Source organism: Tamandua tetradactyla, unplaced genomic scaffold (genome assembly GCF_023851605.1).
Source record: "Tamandua tetradactyla isolate mTamTet1 unplaced genomic scaffold, mTamTet1.pri scaffold_149_ctg1, whole genome shotgun sequence".
Lineage (NCBI taxonomy): Eukaryota > Metazoa > Chordata > Mammalia > Pilosa > Myrmecophagidae > Tamandua > Tamandua tetradactyla.
Genome location: NW_027518274.1, coordinates 99,130 through 125,316, shown reverse-complemented (window position 1 = coordinate 125,316; position 26,187 = coordinate 99,130). Strand labels below are relative to the sequence as shown.

General features: G+C 37.1%; 1 protein-coding gene across 1 annotated transcript in view; it reads right to left on the bottom strand.

Moving 5' to 3' along the window:
- LOC143673146 (uncharacterized) overlaps positions 1 to 26,187 on the bottom strand; it is a 32,439-nt gene that overhangs the window by 5,846 nt on the left and 406 nt on the right. The gene's annotated exons all lie outside the window — the stretch shown is intronic.

The window sequence follows — 26,187 nt, the reverse complement described above, 5'->3', positions numbered from 1 at the left end:
TTACCACCTGCCTCCATATTTAATAGCCAATATAAGACTCTTTACTGGAATGTGAGCAGAAGTGATGAGTTACTTCTGAGTCAAGGTAACTAATAACTGAGTATGTATTTTCTACCTTCTATTGCTCCATGCAATGGCCAGACTCCAAAGCCCTAAAGGCAGTGAGATCCCAAGATGAGCGGAGTCAGTAATCACTTTGTAGAGGAGCTCTCCTCTACACAGACTTCTTCCATATGGACTCCTCTGTGAGAAAAAGAACAAAGTTCTATTTTAATAAGCCAGTGAAGGGCTGGGATTGTTGCAGCAGTTAGAGTTATTCTGGTTGGTAAAGCACAAAATGTGGAGCACTCAAAAGTATCATGTGGCCTACATCCTTCATTTTAAGGATAAGAAACCTGAGTCTTAAAGAAGGGATGTTCATTAACAGGATCGACCAGTCCTCACAAACCCAGCCTTACCCATAGAGTTGTTGCAAAAGATTCTTTCAGCCTAAGAACACATGCTGGTGCCTCAGGACTGTCTGCCTCAGATAACTCTGACCAGACCATAACATGGTCAGGAACAGCCACCACAATCTATCTCAATTGATTATCGATTATGAACATTCTGGCCATAAAGGGCAGAGTTGATTAACTGGGTCCCAAAAATCCTCTCTCTCAGAAGTCCAGCTACACAGAGCAAGAGCTGAGCAGTTAAGGGTACCAAGACACAAATAATACTCATAAAGAGGAAGGGACATAACAAATGGTCATCTGGTCATGTCTCATACTGATGAGGTTGTGGTGAGATTACTAGTTGCCAGAAAGGCCCATGGACTCTAAATGACCTCCTTGTTTCCAACTAATGCCCCAGGGCCAAAAAAAATAATAGAACCCAGGTGTCCTTTTCTATCAATAAATGTATCAAATATTCTCCTGAGCCTATTGATGACTCTGGTACGCTTGTCACACAAAATTCGTCTGTGACTCCTTGACTTCTACCACCCCATCTATTCTGTTGCCCAGTGCTTCTTATTCAACCTTTCATCTCTGCATCAGGGGCTCAAGAGGTGGGTATGACTTCACTCCGTTTTTCTTTCTGCTAGCTTGAAGCTGGTTTTGAAAATGGTGATGTCACAACATGGAAAAGGCCTGTGTTTCTTAATCAACACTTGAGAGCTGATTACAGGGAATACCTCTTTGATATTTTACATGACTGAGGAATAGCTTCCTCTCCTGTTAGAGCCATTATGCATTTTAGCGTTTGTTGTAGAAACTAACCCTTATTCTAGTAAATACGTCATCTTTGCAATTCACCCTAATACCCCCTCAGCTCCAGCCTTCATCCTTCCCTGCCAGGGGAGGTCTTCTAATGGCTCTGCAAGTCCCTAGGCTTCATGCTCAATTCAGAGATGAATCTCCTGAATGCACAACAGCTCCATATTTGTCATGCACCATTTGTGCATCCTTCCATGGTTCTGGCCTCCTTGCCTTCATATTCCAAGCTTCCAAACAAGTGGCCTCTCACACTTATCCACTGTTGGTGGGAATGTCAAATGGTAAAACTGCTGTGGAAGGCAGCTTGGTGGTTCCTCAAAAAGCTAAAAAATTGCCATATGAGCCGGCAATACCATTACTAGGTTTCTACTGAGAGAACATGAGGGCAAGGACCCAAACAGACATTTGCACACCAATGTTTATAGCAGCATTATTTACAATTACGAAGAGAAGGAAACAGTCAAAATGTCCATCAACACAAGAGTGGCTAAACAAACTGTGGTATATACATACAATGGAATATTATGCAGCTGTAAGACAGAATAAAGTTATGAAGTATGCAGCACCATGGATGGACCTTAAAGACATTATGCTGAGTGAGATTATCCAGAAGCAAAAGGACAAATACAGTATGGTCTCACTGATATTAACTGAAATTAGTGAATAAATCTGGAGAATTTTGTTCATAACAGAGACCATCAGGAGATAGGGTAAGACATTGGGTAATTGGAGTTGAAGGGATACAGATTGTGCAACAGGACTGAATGTAAAAACTCAGAAATGGACAGCACAATACTACCTAACTGTATTACAATTATGTTAAAAAACTGAATGAAGCTGAATGTGAGAACGATGGAGGTAAGAGGGCAAGGGGCACAAATGAAATCAGAAAGAAAGATAGACAATAAAGATTGAGAAGGTATAATTTAGGAATGCCTAGAGTGTATAATGATAGTGACTAAATGTACAAAATTTAAAAATGTTTTTGTATGAGGTAGAACAAAGGAATGTATTACTTCAGGGTGCTGAAAGTAGATGGTAATTAATATTTTTAAATTTCAACTTATGAATGAGGCTAAAGCAACAATGTTCATTCACTATAAAATTTATATTTTGACTAGTGCATTTCCTAATATAACTTATATAGACAGCTTAATTGAACACCATAAGTACATGGAACCTTGAGTAGGACATGAGATTTCATTGGTTTGTCCAGAGTGATGCCCTGATAAATCCCAGAGTGATTTGAACAATGAGTAAAAAAGTACTTGCAAAGTCCCCTTCAGAGAATGGTGAGAATGGAAGAAAATTCAACTTCCCCAAGTTGAATTCTTGATATTCTCACAAGCAGTGTGGACAACCAAAGTTGTAGGCTGAGCCCCAAGTCTTGGGGTTTGTTCATATGAAACTTAATCCTACAAAGGATAGGTCAAACCTGCTTAAACTTAGGCCTTAGATTCACCCTCAAGAGAACCTCTTTTGTTTCTCAGACGTGGCCTCTCTCTCCAGATAACACAACCCAAAACTCACCACCCTCCCCCAGTCTATGTGTAACATGACTCCCAGGTGTGTGGCCTTTCCTGGCAAATGGGAAATAGATCCTAGAATGAGCTGAGACTCAGCATCAAGGGATTGAGAAAACCTTCTTGACCAAAAGGGAGAAGAGTGAAATGAGACAAAGTGTCAATGGCTGAGAGGTTCCAAACATAGTTGAGAGGTTATCCTTGAGGTTATTCTTAGGCATTAAGTAGATATCACCTTGTTATTCAAGATGTAATGGAGAGGCTGGAGGTAAATGCCTGAAAATATAGAGCTGTGTTCCAGTAGCGATGTTTCTTGAAGATGATTGTATAACGATATAGCTTTCACGACGTGACTGTGTGATTGTGAAAACCTTGTGTCTGATGCTCCTTTTATCTACCTTGTCAACAGATGAGTAGAACATATGAAAAAAAATAAATGCTAGGAGAAGCAAATGTTAAAATAAATTTAGTTTTAAATGCTAGTGATCAATGAAAGGGAGGAATAAGGGGTATGGTATATATAATTTATCTTCTGTTTTTCTTTTATTTCTTTTTCTGAATAGATGCAAATGTTCCAAGAAATGATCATGATGATGAATATGCCAAAAAAAGTGGCCTCAACCTATGTTTTCACCCCAACATCAGCTGGCTTCCTGTACTCATGTAAGCTTTTTAAAATTAATTGTTCATCCATGAATATAGCCTTTAATGTTACCCTACTTCTTTAGGGAGCAAGAGGGATCAGAGATCCACTCAAGTTGTTTTGAGTTAAAAGGGTTTCTAGGGGCGGGCCGCGGTGGCTCAGCGGGCAAGAGTGCTTGCCTGCCGTGCCGGAGGACCCCGGTTCGATTCCCGGCCCCAGCCCATGTAACAAACAAACAAAACAAAAACAAAATATAATAAAAACAAGAAAATGTTTAAAAATGTTTCCCTTTCTTCCTCCCTTCCTTCCTTCTCTGTCTTTCCTTCCTTTAAAAAAAAAAAAAAAAAAAAAAAGGGTTTCTAGTTATGCTCATTGAAAGACTGAAATTCAGCCTTGGAGGCCTTGTAAATTGAGGCCTCCTTTGTGAATGGGTGATTTCTCCCCTCTGCCCAAGCACTCTCCCTTTTCTTTGTCCATCTCATTGCTGCTTCTCTTTGCACTTTTGCTTCAATTTTTTCTCTGTATGGTACAGCCTCTTTCCTTCTTATGATTTCTGCTCTCTAATTGCTTTACCTCGACACTCTATTGACTTCTTCATGATGGCTGTTGATTTGTAACTGCTTTTACCTTCTGTGCCAGTTTGAATCCATGGTGGATCCCCTAAAACCTATGGTCTGTAATCCCCAATCAGCATTGCTAGCTGAAAGCATTTTGATTGTTCCCCTGGAGATGTGATTGATACAATTGTGGGCATTACTTTTGATTAAAGGGAACTGTGACTCCACCCATTCCAGGAGGGTCTTGATTAATTTGCTGGAATCCTTTAAAGGGGGAAAAGTTTTGGAGAGGGTCCTTCTTAGAGGCATGAGAAAGCCATAGCAGAGCTGAGCAGAGCCAAGGTAGAGCCACAAGGCAAGACCCCATGCTGCCAGAGACATTTGGAGATGAAGAAGGAATATATCTCTGGGGGAGTTTCATGAAACAAGAAGCTGGAAGAGAAAGCTGACAGACTTTACCTCATGCCCTTCCAGTTGAAGAAATCCTGAACTTCATCACCCCTTCCTGATGAAGGTAACCTCTCATTGGTGCCTTAATTTGGATATGTTATACCCTTGCTTTAATTGGGACATTTTCTTGGCCTTAAAACTGTACACTAGCAACTTATTAAATTCCCCTCTTTAAAAGCCATTCCATTTCTGGCATACTGCACTCTGCCAACTAGCAAACTATAACACCCTCCTATATGACTCAAAAAGCAAATGTGAAAAGCAATAATTTATATGATAATGAGAACACAATATATAAAGATGCAATCTGGGACAGTAACATTCTAAAGGGTAAGGACAGAGTTAAATAGTAGTGGAGCATTTGTATATTTCTGAGAGTAAGTTTGTATTCAAACTAGGTCATTATTAGTGTAAGATGTTAATTGAAATCTCAAAGGTAATCACTAAAAAAAAACCAAAAGATACAGAGAAAAGGATAAAATGGACAAAAATAGATGCTACAAAAATAAACAGACTGAAAGTAGTTGTTAATGGTATAATCAGGGAAAAAATACACTTAAAACATACAGAAAACAAATAGGTAAATGTCAGTCATAAGTTTTTCTTTATCAATAATAACTTTATATATGATTGACCAAACTCTCCTATTAAAAGGCAGACATAATCTCTATTTAGGAGGGTGGTGGCAAAATGCCAGATAAGTGAGGTGTGTAATTAAATTCATCCTCCAGAGCAGCTAATAAATAGCTAGGAATAGTACAGAAAAAGTGCTGGGGCCATATCAGTGACCAGGCAAAAATATGCACCAGTCTGGATAAGCTAGTCTGGCTGAACCCCACACAGAACTCTAAGATCCTCAAGCCACAGGAGTCAGCACCCCTCCCCCATGGGCATAGCATGCTCATTCCCCAAGGGGAAAAGAACCAGACTTTATTAACAGCAAGATCTTAGTTCAGCCAAGCTCCAATTTTGGAATTAATTAAATTTTGACTACTGAAAATAGGACTCTAGTGCAGATAAACCTGGAATAAAAGCCAAATGTACCAGGAGTTTTGCCCCAGCAGGGAGGGCAAAGCTGATGGAGAAAAAAAACATAGGCTTTTTGAGTCAGACAGTGCAAGATACTTGAAAAGTTCTGGAATCTTAAAAAGGGGGCACACAGAGCCTGGAGATACACAGAGCAATGTACCAATTTAAGCTCTTGGTTAACAAACATGAGAAGCAGGGTTGGGGTAGCAGGGGTGGGGTAGAATGGGGGAGTGGAGGGCGTACTGCTCTGAAAAGAATTTTTTTGCTTTGTTTCTACTACTTAACAACTCATAACATAAAACTGAAAGGCTTCTCAGCTTCCAGCACTGCTCCAGGAAAGGGCAAAATTAAGTTTATATGAGAGACAAAGTAACTAGTCAGTTGAAAGAAGTTAATCTCCAAAAGCTGTACGTTCCCCAAGAGAAAGGTGGAGTAGAGCTCAAGTGGAGTCCTTCCCTGAAGCAATTCAGGCCTCAGGGACTGGGAATCTGAAGAAATTAATGACAACATACAATCCCCCTCTGTCTCAACCATGACCATGGCAGGGAGAGTCTGCTGAAGTTAAGGGCACTACACTACTTTATGCTGGTGGGAAGCCACAGGAAGACAAGCACCACATAACAGGCAGAAAAGGAAAAGGACAGAGTCTAGAGGCTTCATAGGAAAGTCTGTTAACCTGCTATCTCTCACCCTCAGGAAAATTGTTGCAGGAGACCACTCCTGAGAGAAGATAAGCTCAGTCTGGGAAAAACTAACTGGAGTTTATAATATTTAAGGACACTCTTTTCCAAAAGAAGGCTCCATATAGGCAGGGCAAGAAACAGGAAAACAAGAACTGAAAAATTCTATTCAGTTAAACAGAACCTATGCTAGAAGTTTAGAATAAGTTGAACTGAATGTCAAAGAACAGACAGGGAGAAAAACATCCAGAGTGGGCAATGGTAGCACAGTGACAGAGTACTTGCCTGTCTGGGTTCAATTCCAAGTGCCTGCCCATGCTGGAAAAGTAAAACAGCAATCCAGTAAGAAAATCTGAGGTAAAAGCAGGAAAACAGCCTTCAGAATAAACTAAGGAAATCAAAGACCTACAAGACAGCAAAAAGAAATGGGTCATATTAGGAAAATGACTCAGTCATTTTCCAAAGATATGGCCCAGTCAAAGGAACAAACCAACAATTCAAATGAGATACAGGATTTCAAACAATGAATTCAGGTTGATCAAACAGATATGGAAAATCTCATCAAAAATCAAACTAACAAGTTGAGGGAGGATATAAAGAAGGCATTGGGTGAATACAAAGAACAAATCAGAGTTTGAAAAACAAGTCACAGATCTTATGGGAGTGAAAGGCATAGTTGAAGAAATGAAAAAAAATGGAAACCTTCAATAATATATTTGAAGAGGCACAAGGAAGGATTAGTGAACAAGAGGACCGGGCATTTGAATTCTGATGCACAAAGAGAATATAAAGAAAAAAATAGAAAAATATGAGTAGGGCCTTGGGGAACTGAATGACAGCATGAGTGCGTAAATATATGTGTTGTGGGTGTCTCAAAAGCAGAAGAGAATGGAAAAACAAGAGAAGGATTAATAGAGGAAATAATCACTGAAAATTTCTCATATTTTATGAAAGACATAAAATTACAGATTTAGGAAGTGTGGCATACCCTAAAGAGAATAGATTCAAATAGAAATACTGCAAGACACTTACTAATCATATGGTCAGATGACAGAAAGAGAGAATTTTGAAAGTAGCAAGAGGAAAGCAATCCATCACATAAAAGGGAAGCCCACAAAGAATATTTAAAGATTTCTCAGCAGAAGTCATGGAAGTGAGAAAGCAATGGTGTCATTTATTTAAGAATCTAAAAGAGAAAACCTTCCAAACAAGAAGTCTATATCCAAGAAAATTGTTCTTCAAAAATGAGGGAGAGATTAAAACACTTTTGGGCAAACAATCACTGAGAGATTTTTTTTACCAAAAGACTGGCTCTGGAAGAACTACTAAAGGGAACACTACCAGAAGATATGAAAAGGCAGGAGAGAGACATGTGGAAAAGTGTGGAAATGAAGACTGTGCCTGTTTGAATCTGTGGTGGACTCCAGAAAAGCCATGTCATTTAATCATCACTCAATATTGCTGGCTGGAAGCATTTTGGTTGTTCCCGTGGAGATGTGACCTACCCAATTATGGGTGGTAACTTTTGATCAGATAGTTTCCATGGAGTTGTGACACCACCACCACCCATTAATCCTTTGAAAGAAGAAGCATTTTGGAGAGTACCTTTTGCAAATGATGAAGGCCAGAGCCAATACAACCAAAGACATTTAGAGATGAAGAAGGAATATGGCCCAGGAAAGCTTCATGAAGCAAGAGGCCTGGAGAGAAGGCTGTCAGATGTCACCATGTTTGCCGTGTGCCTTTCCAGTTGAGAAAGGAACTTTGACCTTCGTTGACCTTCTTGAATGAAGATATCTGTCCTTGATGCCTTAGATTGCACATTTTTATAACTTTGTTCTTATTGGGACATATTCTTGTCCTTAGAATTGTAAACTAGCAATGAATTAAATTCCCCTTTTTAAAGTCACTCCATTTATAGTAAATTGCATTCTGGTAGCTAGCAAACTAGAACAAAGACTACCAGTAAAGGTAAAAAGAGAAAAACAATTTAGATTTGACATATGAAATTGAAAATACAAAATGGTAGATAAAAGTACTACCTTTACAGTAATAACACTAAATGTTAATGGATTAAATTCCCCAATCAAATTACATAGAATGGATTAAAAAACAGGTCCCATTTATCTGCTGTCTACAAGTGACTTATTTTAGACCCAAAGACAAAAACAGGTTGAAAGTGAAAAGTTGGAGAAAATGTTTCATGCAGACAAAGAAGAGTAGCTATACTAATATCAGACAAATTAGGTTTCAAATTTAAAACAATTGAAAGACACAAAGAAGAACACCATGATTAATAAAAAGAGACAATTCAACAAGAAGGCATACCAATCATAAATATTTATGTGCTGAGGCAGAGTACTACAAAATGTATGTGGGAAATATTGAAAATTCCAAAGGGAGAGAGAGACACCTCTGCCATAATAGTTGGAGACTTCAATTCCCTGCTCTCATCAAGAGATAGAACATCTAGACAGAGAATCAATGATGAAACATAATTTGAATAATACAATAAATGAACTAGACTTAAAAGACCTTTACAGACCATTGCACCCCACAACAGAAGGATATGTCTTTCTCTGAAATGCTCATGGATCATTCTCTAGGATAGACAATATGCTGGGTCAAAAGCAAGTCTCAATAAATATATTGTTCTAGTTAGCCATAGCTGGAATGCAATATACCAGAAATAGAATGGCTCTTTAAAAAGGGGAACTTAATAAGTTACAAGTTTACAGTTCTAAGGCCATGAAAACCTCCAAATTAAAGCAAATCTATAAAAACATCCAAACCAAGGAACCATCAAGTTTTTGCCATCAAGAAAGGCCAATGAGTTCAGTATTCCTCTCAAACTGGGAAGGCATGTGGTAAATGAGGTGAATTGCTAGCATTCTCTCCAAGCTTTTCATTTCATGGAGCTTCCCCAGGGTCATTCTCCTTCTTCATCTCCAAAGGTTGCTGACAGGTGGACTCTGGTTCTCTCATAATTCTGTGATAGTTCTTCAGCTCTGTCCTCATTCTCTAAAGGAACTCTCTCAAAAAGTCTCCTGTTTTATAGGATTCCAGTTAACTAATCAAGACCCATGTAAAATGGGTGGAGACACATCTGCATCTAATCAAATTTAATACCTACAATTGATTGAGTCACTTTTCTATGCAGATAACCTGATCAAGTTTCCAACACAGAGTGCTGAATAGGGATTAGAAGAAGTATTTGCTCCCACAATAGTGATTAAGATTAAAATGTGTTTTTTCTAGGGTACATAAATCCTTTCAAACCATCACATTCTACCCTCTGAACCCTAAAACACGTTTTTCCAATATACAAAATATGTTAATTATATCACAATATAGACATCCTTAAATGATTTGAGTAACACACAAATACAAAACAAAGTTAGAACAGTACAAAGTCTCATCAAAGTTAGTTACAGGCATGGTCCGTCCTAAAGCAAAATTCTCCTCTGGCTCTGTAAAACTCAGAACAAGTTATTTGTTGCCAACTTACAAAGGAGGAACACTTTATATATATATATATATATTTCCATAGGGAAAAATTAGAATGAACAAAGGGATTTGTGGACCCAAACAGTTTTGAAAATCTCCAAGGCAACTTTCATTTGGTTTCAAAGTCTGAGAATTATTTATCTTTGGGGTTTTTGAAAACAGCAGTCCCACCCTTTTGAAAGGCCTATGGAGAGGCCCACCTCTCTCTGAGTACAACATTGGGAGACATTGGAGAGACCATTCTTTTCTCGGCTTCACCCTCTCCAAGCATCAAAGCCACACATGGGCTTTCTGCCACCTCTGAGGCACATGTTCAGGCCCTCCATATGGTGGCAACCAGCCTCTCCCCAATCCCCAAGGAATGTGCTTTCTGTCTCCAAGGCCTGAGGCAGTATGACTCTTCAACTGCAATGAAGTGGAAGGCCCATCCTTTGCCTTTGAGGCAAATTCACACTCTCCACATGCTTGAGTGGTTCTGCTTTCCTAGCCTGGAGCTACTTGAGTTTAGATCGCACCCTCCATGGCTTTGCTTCTGAAGTTATTTTTCCTCCAATGTGTCTCTTCTCTGTCCCTGTTGGTCCCGAATGGAAGTGATTCTCTATACATATCCTGCAACACTCTTGCTGGTTTTCTATACAGTAAGCCTTGGATCATGCCCATTTGATATAAGGAGCTTCCACAAAAACTTCCTGGATAACTCCATGTCAAATCCTGGCTTTCCTGAAATGGCTGGATGGTTCCATATTTGGCCAAATCCTTACATGGAACACCCGTCTCTGAGGTCTCCCTTCCTGAAAGCCCAGAACTTTCCAGAACATTAATTTCTGGATTCTTTGTACTCAACTGTTCAGTTCTCGCTTATATCTTTCTTGTCACATTTCACTATAAGCCATGAGGAAAAACCAAGCTGCACTTTTCACATGTGATTTGGAGATCTCTTCTGCTAAATATCCAGGTTCATGACTTTTAAAATCTGCCTTCCAGCCAAACTTGCTAGTCAATTTTACCAGATTATCTGCCATTTTAAAGCAAGGCTCACCTTACTTCCAGTCTATACTAACATGTGCCTCATTTTCATCTAAGACCTCATCAGAAGTGTCTTTAGAGTCCACATTTCTACCAGCAGTCTTTTCAAGGCATTCTAAGCCTTCTCTATCAAGCTCTTCACAACTTCTCCAAAATATTCCCCTTATCCATTTAAAAAACCATTCTGACATGTTTGGTATTTGCAACCACATCAATACCCCACTCTCAGTACCAAAACCGATTTTAGTTTTCCAGCTGCTAGAAGGCAGCTGGAAAATGAAATGGCTTTTAAAAAGAGGAAATTAGTAAGTTGCACATTTACAGTCCTAAGGCCATGAAAATATCCAAGTTAAAGCAATTCTATAAAAACATTCAAACCAAGGGACAATCAAGACATGAACCAAGACCAGGAAGCACAGAGAAAAGCAGACTGCCAACTGAAAAAAAGACAGACTTGATTGCTGTGGTGCTCACCCAGGGCACTAAAAAGCCCTCATTCTCAACAACCAGAACATTCAATTGGCCAGGGCCAGGAAATAAAGCATGCACTTATTGTGAGCCACTCAGAGAAGGTAGGAAAGCATCTCCACTGGGAAGTAACCAGTGTGCTTACTGTAAGGAAAAAGGACACTGGAAAGCATATTACCCTAAGAAAAGATGGGAAAGGGGTGCAAACACCCCACTAACAATGGGAACCCAGAGCTACTGATTTTGTAGGTCTAGCAGGCCTTGAAGACAACTCAGAATAAAACTGACAATGCCTTCAACACTGCTCAGGTGCACGAGGACCTATACAAAAATAAAGGACTGATTAATGCTGGAGGAATGGAAATAAAATGTGACCCAAAAATCCTGGCACTCTTGGAAGCAGTATGCACCCCTGTGAAGGTCACCATCATCCACTGCCCTGGGCATCAATCAGGAAACACTACAGGAGTCCCAGGGAACCATCTGGCCAATAAAGAAGCCAAGGCAGCAGACTTAAGGGGAACCCACTTCACCTTAATAACAGCAATTCTACTAGAATTTATAAGTGGCTTGAGGCCAAAATACTCCAAGGTTGAACATGCTTGTTTAAGCCAAGAAAGCAGCACTTTCTTAACTGAATGGATGGTGGAAATTCAAAGATAGTCAATTAGCAATCACAGAAGCACTCAGCCCAGGAGTGGTTTTGCAAATTCATGAAAATTCTCACAGTTAAACCAGCCCTGGAGCAGTTTCTTCAAAGTACTTTTACAGTCACTGGCTGTATCAAATTGCCTGAATAGTTTGTGCTAAATGTGTAACTTGTGTTCAAAACAACCACTAACAAAACCCACCTCGGGAACTCAAGTCCTGAGGCAAATGCCATTTGACAACATCCGGGTAGATGACACAGAGCTTCCCCAGGCAAGAGGATACCACTACTCACTAGTAGGAGTCTGTACCTTCTCAGAATGGGTGGAAATCATTCCCACATTCTCAGAAAAGGCCCAGAAAGTAGTTTGGTTCTTGGGCAAAGAAATCATCCCACAGTATGTCCTGCCAAGCCTCCTCAGCTTTGACAATGGACAGGCATTTGTGGCCAAAATTCTGCAAAATCTCAGCAAAACCCTCCATATAAAGTGGAATCTTCACACAGCATATAGGCTGCAGAGTTCAGGAAAAGTGGATTGAATGAACTGCACCCTGAAATCATATCTGAAGAAGCTCTGCCAGGAAACCAATCTAAAATGGACTGATGTTCTCCCCATAGCCTTGTTGAGAGTAAGATGCAGTCCCACAAAACAGACCGGATTTTCCCCTTTTAAATTTTTGCTCAGAAGCCCTCCAACACTGATAAAAGAACTCCAAGGAAATATTACACAATTCAGAGAACGAGCTTAAAAAAAAAAGCAACTCCAGGGCCTAAGTTCCACTATGTCTCTACTGCACAGCTGGGTAAATGAAAGATTCCCACTACTATTAACAATGCTTGTACACTCCTTTACTCCAGGATCATTAGTCTGTGTAAAAAGTTGGAAAAAATCAAGCAGTAACACCAACCTGGTTAGGGCCCTATACGGTTCTCCTTTCTACCCCTACAGCTGTTAAAGTTGTCGAGATCATCCCATGGATCCACTATTCCTGATTGAAACCTGGAAATAGCTCAATCCCATCTTAGAAGTGCCAGACTAACCCTGAAAACCCACTGTATCTGACTCTGCATAAAAACACCACCTGCCATACCCCAGTCACTCTGCTTGTTGGTCTATGCATGGCTCAAGCTTGAGGAAATCATCAGACTCTGAGTCTTGCTTCAGTCACTCCAGGGTTGACTGAACCACACAAGATCAAAGATTGAGGAATCACCACATGGGCACCCTGGCCTACCATGTTTGTGGCCTGACTTTCCTTATCCTCATCTCTGTGTTTGTTTTTCATTTGGCTGTATTAGCTCTCCTAGAATTAGTCTTCCTGCAATTCTTTCCAGAAACTAGTTTTACTTTAATTTGGTGGCATTATCCATATCCAGGTAACTACTCCTTTTCTATATAAGTTGCAGGATGCTGTTTTTGCCACCAATTTGCATGTTGAATCACACCATTCAGCTCCAGGCAGTAGTTGAACAGATCACAAATGAAACAGCCTGGGCTTTAAATCTGTTAGCACAGAAACAAACCGAATTTATAAAGGCCATCTATCTGACTGGCTATTAACTACCTGTTAGCAAAGGAAGGTGGAGTGTGTGGAAATTTAACTTTTCCAACTATTGCCTGCAGTTAGATGACCAAAAGGTAATAGAGGAAATCACCAATCACATGAGAACCCTAGCCCATGTCCCAGTTCAGACCTGAAATGGCTGGGAACCCAAAAACCTGTTTGGGTGTTGGTTCTCAACATTTTGGAGGTTCAAAACTTTGATTGGAGGTGTTTTAGTGCTGCTTAGTATATGTCTTATCCTCCCCTACCTCCTGTCTTGTTCACTAAAAAGTATAAGTCAAACTATAGAAGCCTTAATAGACAGAAAAACTGCCTTCTACCTCATCTTCATAACCTGTACCCCTCAAACTATCATGAATATAAATTAGTCCCCACAAGTGAAAATGGTGCTACATCTATAGAATAAAATTCTTTTTTATTTTACTTTAAATTATTATTTAGATGAATAATATCATCTAAAGAGGGAATTAGGTAGTTCATAAAAGTGACCTCAGTATTATTGCTGGATTTCCTTACTAAAATAACTTTTTGAATTTGTGTACTTTCAAGAAGGTGTAAAAGCATGATTTCTGAAAGAGGTAGTGAAACAAAATGCCTGCTTCATCATGTCCAGTCCTGCCTGCACAGCAAGATTAAATGTCTATTTTCCAGATAAGAGAAATCAGCCCTGAACCAGGGCTTATAGCACCACCCATCCATTCCCATGGTAATTCCTGCCCTGCAAGTTCTCCTTCTGTACTCCCTGCTTGCTAGCCTATATAATCTGGAGACAAAGGATATTAGGCAATTAAACATTGGACAGAAGTCCTCTGAACCTGTTGGCAATAAAAAGCTTGTCCACTTCTCAAAGGTTCTGGTACTTCCTTGTGTGATCTTCAGAGTTTTCCCTACTCCAAGATGATACTGTAAGAATACTCTGTTTCTCTCATAATTTCTCACTTTTCTCTATTACATAATCAAGTCCTTATCGCAGGCATTTTAAACCTATTATATTGTAATGAGGCAAAAAAGGTCTGATAAAAATTACTAAGATGAGTCAAGGAAATAATACTCTAATTAAAAAGGACATTGGGTGGTCAAATCTACCATAGTTAAATATAAATATAAACTAGACTGCCACTCACACACTCACACACACACATAAGTACAAATACACCATTTAGAACTCTGAAGGCCTTCTCCTAATCCAGGTAAATTCTCTAAAATCTCAAAGGAAATAGATCTCTCTGGACACGAAATTATTTTGGAGGCATGTGAGAGATAGATGGTCTGAAATGGATGCTCTTCATTCCAAGAAAGACCAGCACAGAGTCAGTCAGCTAGTAAGTCTAGTTTTCAAAATCAAACTCAGAAGGGACCGAAAATTTCATGCCCAGGTGTGCTCTAACTCTAAGGCTTGAGGTAAAAAAAAACAAAGGTCCTGCAAAATGAAACTGTGTCTATAAAAGGGCATAAACACTCCTATTTCAGACCTCAATTACAGAACCAAGTACAGACAAATTGGTTGTTTGTACATACTAAAATTATGACCAAAAGAGAGGGCACCAAGAGTGGGTCATCTACTTCTTCTCTCAAGATGGTTTTATTTCTTTTGGGACAATCAAATGCTTAATGCTTACCAAGACTCTCCAGCAGGCTCTTATCTGATCCAGACAGGCAACTTAAAAAAAGTCAGCACATGGGGAATGGATAAGAAAGGGAGGTGAGAGGTAGGGGATCAGGAATGATACACTGTAAAACACCTCCCTGATCATAGCCAGTGTTTCAATATTGTCTATAAAGACACAACAGAAAGCTTTGGATAATCCAAAACATTGAATTTTGCTATCTGATATATTAATATAGTCTTGGCTGAGAGCACATGTCTTATTTTCAATTTTCAGGTAGAACAATCTATACACTAATATACAGAAGGTGCAATGTAGGCAGGTAGTTTTGGTATGGGAACCATAGCTGAATTCATTTCCTGGATTTGGAACCTTATTTCTTCTTTCCTTTCTAATATAAACATCTAAAGCTATAATTTTCCCTCTCAGCACTGCCCTAATTGCATCCCATAAGTATTTATATGTTTTGTTCTCATTTCCATTGATCTCAAGATATTTGCTGATTTCTTTTGCAAATCCTTCTTTGACTAACTGCTTAAGGGCATACTTTATGTAACCTTCATATATTTGTGAAATTTCCAGTTCTACAGTTGTATTGATTGCTAGCTTCATTCCATTATGATCAGAAAAAGTGCTTTGCATAGTTTCTATCTTTTAAAATTTAGTCAGACCTGTCTTTTCTCCAGCATTTGGTCAATTTTGCAGAATGTATAACCTGTTCTTTTGAAGTGAAAAGTTCTATATGTGCCTATTAGATCCTGTTAAATTGTCATATAATTAATTCCCCTGTTTGCTTATTGATCCTCTATGTATATGTTCTATCTATTGGAATGATTGATGTGTTGAAGTCTCTTGTTATTATTGTAAAGACATCTATTACATCCTTCAGTTTTACCAGTGTTTACCTCACATACTTTTGTGCAACTTTATTAGATGAAGAAATATTTACAAATATTATTTCTTTTCAGTTCTGTGCCCATTTTACTAATATATAACATCCTTCCTTGTCTCATAGCATTTTTTTCATTTAAAGTCTACTTTATCTGATGTTAGTATACCTAGCCCAGCTTTATCTTTGGTTGCTACTTGTGTGGGATATCTTTATTTACACTTTTGCTTTCCACTTAAGTGTATTTATGGGTCAAAAATGAGGCCCTTGTAAACAGAATATAGTTCGGTCATATTTTTAATACATTCTACAAATCCATAACTTTTCATTGGGGAGTTTAATTCATTAATACTCAATGTTACTGTCAAAACCATCCTTACTTCAACCACTTTTTCCTTTGCCCTTTATTTGTCAGATCTATTACTTTTCACTCTTTTTATCTTGTTAGTTACTTTTACTGATAATCATTATTTCCATATTCTCTTCCAAGCCCTCTTCCCTATCTTTCCTTTGGCTGGCAGAACTCCCTTTGGTATTTCCTATGAAGCAGTTCTCATGTTATACTCCTAAAGAAGTTCAATAAGTTTGCTAAGGGAATAAAGCATATGAAGAAGACACTAGAAGAACATAAAGAAAATTTAAAATAATAAATATATAAACAGTAGATCTTATGCAAAAGAATGATACTGCAAATAAAATTTAAAAATGTACTTGAGAGACACAAGAGTGTATTTGAAGAGGCAGAAGAAAGAATAAATGAAATGGAGGACAGAGCAATTGAATTTAAACACATGAAAGAACAAATGGTGGAAAAATGACAATTTTTTAATTGGATCCCAGGGAAATGATTGACAAATGAAACACCCAGTTATAAGAATGATTGGTATCCCAGAAGGAGAAGAGAAGAGTAAAGAGCTAGGAAGATTATTTGAGGAAATAATACGGTAAAAATTTCCAACCTAATAAAAGACATAAATATATAAATCAAAGAAGCCCAACAAAGTCCCAATTGAATGAATTCAAATAGACCCACTGTAAGACACATACAAATCAGACTGTCAAATGCTGAAAGGAAATAGAAAGTCTTGAAAGTAGCAAGAGAAAAGTGAATCACCACACACAACGGTAACCAAATAACACTAAGTGCTGCTGACTCATCAGACACCATAAAGTGGTATGATAAATTTAAGAATTTAAAAGAGGAATATGGCCACCCAATGATTCTTTATTTAGCAAAGATATTCTTCAAAAAATGAGGGAGAGTTTGAATATTCACAAATAATTCAATGGTGAGAGAATTTTTTAAAAAGAAGAAATAAAAAAAGAGAGCACAGTTGACTGGGAAAAATGATGGGACAGAGAGGTTCTGTGAAGAGCAACAAATTGAAGAGTATTAGTAGCATTACTTTAAGGCTAAAAAGAGAGAAATAAAAATATGCATCTGATAAATAAAAGCCAAAGGATAAGATCACTGAATTCAGAACTGCCTTTGGAGTAACTTTGAATGTGAATGGATTAAAATCCCCAATTAAAAGACAAGATAGGCAGGATGGATTAAAAATTTGATCCATTTATATGCTGTTTAAAAGAGACTCATTTTAGACCCAAAGGTACAAGTGGGTTGAAAATGAAAGGATGCAAAAAGATATGCTAGTTAAGTGACAACCAAAAGAATGCTGGGGTAGCTATACTAATACTAAACAAAATAGACTTTAAATTAAAAAATGCTATCAGAGTCAAGGAAGGACACTATACATTAGTAAAAAGAGAAATTCACCATCAATAAATAAAAATCATAAATATTTATGCATCCAAACAAGGAGTTACAAAGTACATAAGGCAAACACTATCAAACTAAAGGGAGCAACAGATGTTTGTACATTAATAGTGGGAGACTTTGACATACCACCCTCTACCATAGATAGAACAACCAGACAGAGAATCAAGAAGGACATACAGAACCTAAACAAGATGATAAATGAATTTGAACTTATAGATATATAGAGACTATTGCACCCCAAAGCACCAGGATACATATTTTTCTCAAGCACTTATGGAACATTCTCTATGACACATAATATGTTGCAGCACAAAACAGGTCTTAATAATTTTAACAAGATTGAAATTATTCAAAGCACTTTCTCTGATCATAATGTAATAAAGCTGGAAATAACAGCCACCAAAGAACTGGAACTCTCACAAGTACATGAGGATAAAATAATATACTCTTTAAAAATTTTTTTTATTAATTCAAAAAATTAACAACAAGCAAAACATTAAGATATCATTCCATTCTACATATATAATCAGTAATTCTTAATATCATCACATAGTTGCATATTCATCATTCCTTAGAACATTTGCATGCATTTAGAAAAAGAAATAAAAGGACAACAGAAATAAAAACAAAACAATAACAGAGAAAAAATGATTATACATACCATACCCCTTACCCCTTGCTTTCATTTACCACTAGTATTTCAAACTAAATTTATTTTAATATTTGTTCCCCCTATTATTGATTTTTATTCTATATGTTCTACTCTTCTGTTGATATGGTAGATAAAAGAAGCATCAGACACAAGGTTTTCACCTTCACTGAGTTACATTGTGAAAGCTTTATCATTGTTCAATCATCATCAAGAAACATGGCTACTGGAACACAGCTCTACATTTTCAGGCAGTTCCCTCCAGCCTCTCCACTATATCTTGAACAACAAGGTGATATCTACTTAATGCATAAGAATAACCTCCAGGATAACCTCTCGACTCTGTTTGGAATCTCTCAGCCATTGACACTTAGTATCATTTCACTCTTCCCCCTTTTGGTCAAGAAGGTTCTCTCAATCCCTTGATGTTAATAATAATACACTGTTAATAATCAGTAGGTCAGAGAAGAAATTGGAAGAGAAATCAGAAAACATCTGGAGATGAATGAAAATGAGACTACAAAATAGCAAAAGTTATGGGATGTAGCGAAGGCTGTGCTGAAAGGGCAATTTATAGTTCTAAATGTCTATTTAAAAGGAAGAAAGAGCTAAAAAAAAGACCCAACTGAAAAAATAAACTAAAGAAATAGTAGCAAACTAACTCTAAATTAAGTAGAAGAAAAGAAGTAACAAAAATTAGGGCAAAAATGAATTGGAGAAACATAAACAATAGAGAGAATCAATAAAACCAAAAATTGGTTCTAAGAGAACAAAATAATTAACAAAATTTTAGTTAAATGGGCAAAGTAGAAAATAGAGGAGATGCAAAATAATAACATCAGAGTTAAGGGGGTGTATTAACATGGACCCCCCCAAAATAAAAAAGATCATAAAAGGCTACTATGAACCACTGTAAGCCAACAAACTAAACTTAGATGATGCGGATTAATTACTTACAAACACACAAACACCCTAAACTGACTGGAGGATACATAGAAAACATCATCAAACCAATTATAAGGAAACGGACTTAATCAGTTATCAAAAGTCCCCATATAAACAAAAGCCAAGGACCAGATGACATCACAGGGTAATTTTGTCAAACATTCCAGAAAGAACTAACAACATTCTGCTCAACCTTTTCCAAAAATTTGAATAAAAGGGAACTCCAGTGTATTGTTTGTTAAAGCTGCTGGAATGCAATATACTACAAATGGAAATATAATCAGTATATACCCAGAAAATCTGAAAGCAGAGATAGGAACAGACATTTGCACACCATTGATCATAATGGCAGTATTTACAACAGCCAAAAGATGGAAACAATTCAAATGTCCATCAATAGATGAATGGATAAAGAAAATAGGGTATATACATAAAATGGAATATTTTAAAGCAGTTGGAAGCAATGGGCTCCTGAAGTATGTGATAACTTAGATGAAAATTGAAGACATAATGTTGAGTGAAATAAGCCAGACACAGAAGGAGAGATATCTCGAATATGTAAACTCACTGTCTTAAAAAATGTAGGACATAGGGTGCCAAGAGATAGGTAGAAAGTATAGAAGGGGGAGCAGTTACATAATATGCTCAGAACTGTTAAGATGGTTGAACATAAATATTTGGGACTGGATAGAGGTGGTGGTAGCTTGTTATTGGGAATATAAGTAACACTCATATTGTGGTGAATTTGATTGAAAGGGGTTGTTTAAAGTGATGTAAGTCACTGATTAACACTACAAATAGAAATAAATTCTTCCATGAATTACTAAAGATGTACAACATTTGTACAAAGAGTTAGCAGAGTGGTAGATGGGAAGAATTACCTAATCTGAGCTATAGACAATATTTAACACTTAATTATACACAAATTATAATATCTTAAATTTTTTATCAACAGTAACAGGTATATCATACCAATACTAAGGGTCAATAATGGGGATTGTTAAGTGATATTGGGTGTTTTTTATTTTTTTGTGTGTGTCTATCTGTATATATTTATTTTTTTGCATGGGCAGGCACTGGGAGTCCAACCCAGGTCTCTGGCATGTATTTGTTATTTTTCTCTTTGAAGCAATGAAAATTGTCTAAAATTGAATTTGATGATGATTGCACAACTAAGTGGTAATCCTGTAAAACATTGATTGATACTTTGGATGGAATATATGCTATGTGAATATATCACAACAAAATGTGCAGATGCAAAAAAACCTCCCCCATATCATTTACTTTTTGTCTGTTATCAGAGAATCATACCTGAAAAACATAATTTAATATTACACAGTCTTCTATGAAAATTCTGCATAAGTCTATTCAATATAAAGCAACAAGAACTATCAATGAATATTAACTGATGAAAGATCATCAGCAGTTTTGAATTGGCCAGTGCAGGAACATGCATTAATGATGAAAACTTACAACAACCTTGTGAATTCGTGTATGAAAAGACTAACACAGTGTAGGTATTGTCACTTGAACTATCATAGTAAAATTAATGACTGAACTAAAAAGGGAGTATCCATACAAATTTGAATATTGTACTGAGTGTGAAAATTCTATGCTTAAGAATTGTTTACTAGAGAAGATTAAAAATGGAGGAGCAGCAAATGGTGTAAACTAAGGCCAATTTCTCTCTTGGGTTATGATATGCAGTACATGATATGGAAATGTAATAATTAAACTTCTTATGGTTTTACATTTTATTTAAAAACATGGAATTTGTTGTTTATATTAAATAAATGAAAATGGACCTAATTGAGAAATACTTTTCAGCATACATGAAAATGTTTCCTGCTTTTCTTTAAGACTATTGCAAAAAACTCAAAAGCATTTTAATCTCAGTACACACATAATCATCTTTGTGTATGCAATATAAAATGATGTTAAATTATGTGAATTAAATGCAATGGATTAATAACTATTATTTTAAAGTAATAAAAAATCACAAGGAAACAATTTGACACATTTAATTATATAATTCTTAGACGTGCTGTTAAGTAAAAAATAACAAAATATAAATTAAAGGAACTCCAAGGGATGGACAAAATTTCCGTGGAGTAGATATTAGTATCTATACCATTTGAAAGCACATTCAAGGGGGTACAAGAGTAGTTCAGTGGTAGAATTCTTGTCTGCCATGAGGGAGACCTAAATTTTATTCCCAGTCTGTGCACTTCCCAAAAAACAAACAAAAACAAGCAGAACAAACAAACAAAAATGTCAACAAATGGTGCTGTAATAACGTGATACTCACATAGGAGATAATGAAATGTGACCTCACCATACAGCATAAAAAAGCACATTCAAGTTAACCATACATTTTATGACTCCACAGATAAATGAATAGATGACTTAGAGTACAGAATAATAAACAATAAATAAGCATGTTCCTCTGCATGGTGAGCAATCAATTGCAGCAATCCCTCTGTTATATCCCTTGGTGAAAAAACACTGCATGAAAATTGGAATGAACCTAACGAATCAAATGAAATCTATCCTTGTAAAATCAGAAACTCATTAATTTGAAAATATTTGCTGACATAAAATATATGAAAAATTATGGAATATTCTGGAGGAATAATTTCATAATATCACGTGATCAATAATGAGAATTATTGTGAATTATACTAAAATGATTCAAGAAAAGCACTTACATACATTTTTATGATTAATTCAACCAAATATTTCTTATAATGCAAGAATAAAACTATTGTATAATTATAGGGGAATGATTGAATAAGTTTTAAGATGTCCAGTAGAATGTCAATCAGACATGAAGACACAATTTTTATGATTAAAGGGGAACCCCAATTATAACCAAAAAGAAGTGTTTTAAAACTTTACCTTTATTTTAAGAAGTACAAATATGATTTAAAAATTTTTATAATGATTTTGCTAGTATGAAGTTGTTATATTCTCCAGAAAGTCTGTACTCCTTTAATCCATTCCTGATGATACAGACCTGTTCTAGGTGGAACATTTTGTTTTGGTTACTTCAAATGCAATGCGACCACCCCACTTAGGGAGGGTCTGAATACTTTTACTGGAGTCCTTTATGAAGGGATAAAAAAACAGAAAAAGCCCAGAGAAGAATATAGAGAAAAGCTCTGCAGAAGCTAACAGAGGACCCACAGAAGTTCAGAGAGGAAGCCACTGAAGCCAGAAGAGAATGAAGAAAATCTTAGAGATAATGCCCAATAGACATCATCATTTGACTTCCAATTGCAGAGTTGTACCAGATGATGGTGCCCTGTTTTCAGAGACCAGGTATCATTTTATTGATGCCTTAATTGGGACACTTTCATGGCCTTAGAATGGTAACTAAGTTAATTAATCCCCATTGTAAAAGCCAATCCATTTATAGTATATTGCATCCCAGGAACTTAATCAAACCAAACACACACACACACACATTTATATAACTTTTGTATATCAGATACAATAAATTATAGTTATGTTGAGATAAAAAGAAAACATAACCCAAATTAATTTTCATTTACTATGACACTTTAATAATAGTTTATCTATTCCCATTTGTTCTGATAACTATCTCTGGAAAAAAATAATTTAATACTCATTTTTAATTCTTCCTTTCACAGAAAACTGGTAATGAACATAAAAATGAAAGATAACATCGCATCAGTAGAATGAGGTGAGCAAGGACACCATATTTAATTTTTAACTAATGTATCCCTCACAGTGATGTGTAAATGTGACACTGTTCTAGTTTGCTAGCTGCACTCAAGAATGCTGATGAATTTCAGGGTTTCTCTCTCAACTGGAAAGGCACATGGTGAACATGGCAATGCCTTCTAGCTCCCTCTCCAGGCCTCTTGCTTCATGAAGCTACCCCAGGGACATTCTCCTTCATCTCCAAAGGTTACTGACTGGTGGATTCTGTAGTTCTGATGTCTCTGCTATTCTCATGATTCTCAAACTTTCTCCAAAATTCTTCCTCATTTAAAGGATTGAGTAAAGTAATGAAGACCCACCTGGAATGGAGGGAGTCACATCTCCCTCTATTCAAAGGTTAACACCCACAATTGGGTGAGTCACATCACCATGAGGACAACCCAATCAAGTTTCCAAACTGTAGTGCTGAATAGGAACTAGAAGAAATGGTTGATACCACAAGATTGATTAGGATTAAAACAAGGCTTTTCTAGGGTATGTAACCCTTTCAAAATGGCATGTTCCACCCTCTGGACTCTAAAAATGATGTGTTTTTTCCATATGCAAAATACACTAATTCATCACAATATCAGAAATCCTTAAACTATTTCAATAACAATACAAATGTAGTACAAGATTTAAACCAGTACAAAGTCTCATCAAAGTTAAATGCAGGCATGGTCTGTCCTAAGTCAACATTATCCTTGGCTCTGGGTGTGTAAAAATTAATTTGCTGTCAGCATACAAAGGAGACACAGTCATAAGATACATATAGCTATTTCAATAGGGAGAAATTGGAAGGAACACAGGGATCACTGGACCCAAGCAGTTTTGAAAACCTGCAGGGCAATGACCATTCAATTTCAAAGTCTGAAATTCATTTATCTTTGGGGCTTTAGAAAGTGGCAATTCCACCCATTCTAAAGATGTATGGAGCAGTCTTCCTCTGTCTGAATTCAAGGGGAATTTTTGGAGACCACCTTTTTCTTGGCTCTACCCTCTTCAAGCATCCAAGCTGCAACCCGGCTCTCTGTCATTTCCAGAGAATATGTTCAACCCTCCATGTGGTGGCATCCAGACTCTCCCTGATCCCCTAAGGAATGTGTTGCACCCTCTCCAAGGTCTGAGGCTGGAGGACATTTTCACTGCACCAAGGTGTAAGGTCCATCTTCTGCCTTTGGGTCAAACATACCTTCTCCACATACTTGGGTGGGTCTGTTCTCCTGGCCTGAGGATTCTTGACTCTGGACTTTTGCTTCCATAGTTCTGCTTCTGAAATTGTTTTACCTTCACATTGTCCTTTTTCTGCACCCTCCTAGTTGAGACTGGCAGCATTTCCTTTTATATAAGTCCCACATCACACTTGTTGGCTTTCTGTGTAGCAAGTAAGGATTGTGCCCATCAGACAGCAGGAGTTTCCACAAATCCTTCCTGGATAACTCTATTTCCAATGCTGGCATTTTATGAAGTGACTGACTGGTTCCACATTTGGTTAAATTCTCACATGGGGCACTATTCTCTGGGGTCTCCCTTCCTGGAAACCCAGAATTTTCCAGATCATCAATTACTGGTTTCTTTGTACCCAAGAGTTCAATTCTTATATTTTTCTTGTCATGTTTCATTATAAGCTGCAAGGAGAATCCAGACTGCACTTTCAACATTTAATTTGGAAATCTATTCTGTTAAATTTCCAAGTTTATGGCTTTTTAAATTTGCCTTTCAGCCAAAACCACTCATCAACTTTGGCAGATTGTCTGCCATCTTAAAACATGGATTGCCTGCCTTACAGTTTGCAATGATACATGCCTCTTTTCTGTCTAGCATACACATTTGTACCAAGAGTCTCTTCAAAGCCTTCACAGTTCTTCCAGAGCCTTTCCCTAATCCCTTTAAAAAGCTATTTCAACATGTTTGGTGTTTGCAAACCATAGCAGCATTCCACACTTACTACCAAAATCTGTTCTAGTTTGCCGGCTTCACTCGAGAAATGATGAAGTTCAGTGTTTCTTTCTCAACTGGAAAGGCACATGGCAAACATGTTGACATCTTCTATCTTCCTCTTCAGGCCTCTTACTTCATGATGCTCCCCATGGGGCACTCTCCTTCATCTCCAAAGGAGATGAAGACTGATAGATTCTGCATTTCTTGTGTCTCTGCTGTTCTCGTCATTCTCAAACTTTCTCCAAAATGCCTCTTTCAAAAGTTTCAAATAAAGTAATCAAGTCCCAGCTGGAATGGGTGGGGTCACATTTCCCTCTATTCAAAGGTTAATACCCACAATTGGGTGAGTCACATCTCCATGGAGACAACCCAATCAAATTTCCAACATATGGTACTGAATAGGGATTAGAAGAAATGGTTGCTCCCACAAGATTGATTAGGGTTAAAACATGGCTTTTCTAGGATACATAAATCTTTTCAAACTGGCACAGTGAATGAATACAAATATGCCAAAGGATCCTAAAGGATTTTAATGCATTGATTTGGTGAGATAACAGGATAGAAGCACTGGATTGCATTTGTTAAATTTTTTTGTTTTTGGTAATAATTGGTTATGTGTGCTAATGCTTTCTAAGCAAACATGTTTCTGTACATGATATGAAAATAGGTAGAATTATGGGTGCATTGGTGGTTCAGTGGTAGAATGTTCACTTTTAGTGCAGTAGACCTGGGTTCGATTCCTGGACCATGCACCAAAAAAAAAAGGTAGAATTCAGCTTACAAAATTCCCCATAAAACAAGCATTAGAAAAGGGATCCATAACTCAAGAATTAGGAATTCTTGAGTTGTCATAGTAAGAGAAAATGTTACTTTTCTGGCTAATGAAATGTACTGAGGTGTTACTCTCTTTTTTCTTTCAACTACCTACTTGTAAACTTTGGAGGAAAACTGAATGAATGAATGAATATTTGTGAATCACAGCTCATTTATTTCTTTTGGATTCTGATGTCTGTTTCTGGAAAAAAAATTCAATTTTTTCCCATTTGTCATTTTACTGAAACCCTTAAATGAGAATATGTAATGAAAAATAGCTTCCTATAAGGAAAGTTTGGTAGGTGAGGTCACTACATTCAATTTTGAACTGTTGTCCCTTATGGTGTGTTTATATAACTAACCTAATACAAAGAATGAATAACATTAATATGTCCAAAGGCTCTACAATATATTAGTTATTTGAATGAGCATGTCATATCATAAGACAGTGGGAGTTTGGGGTGTTTATTTGTTTGTTGCTTTT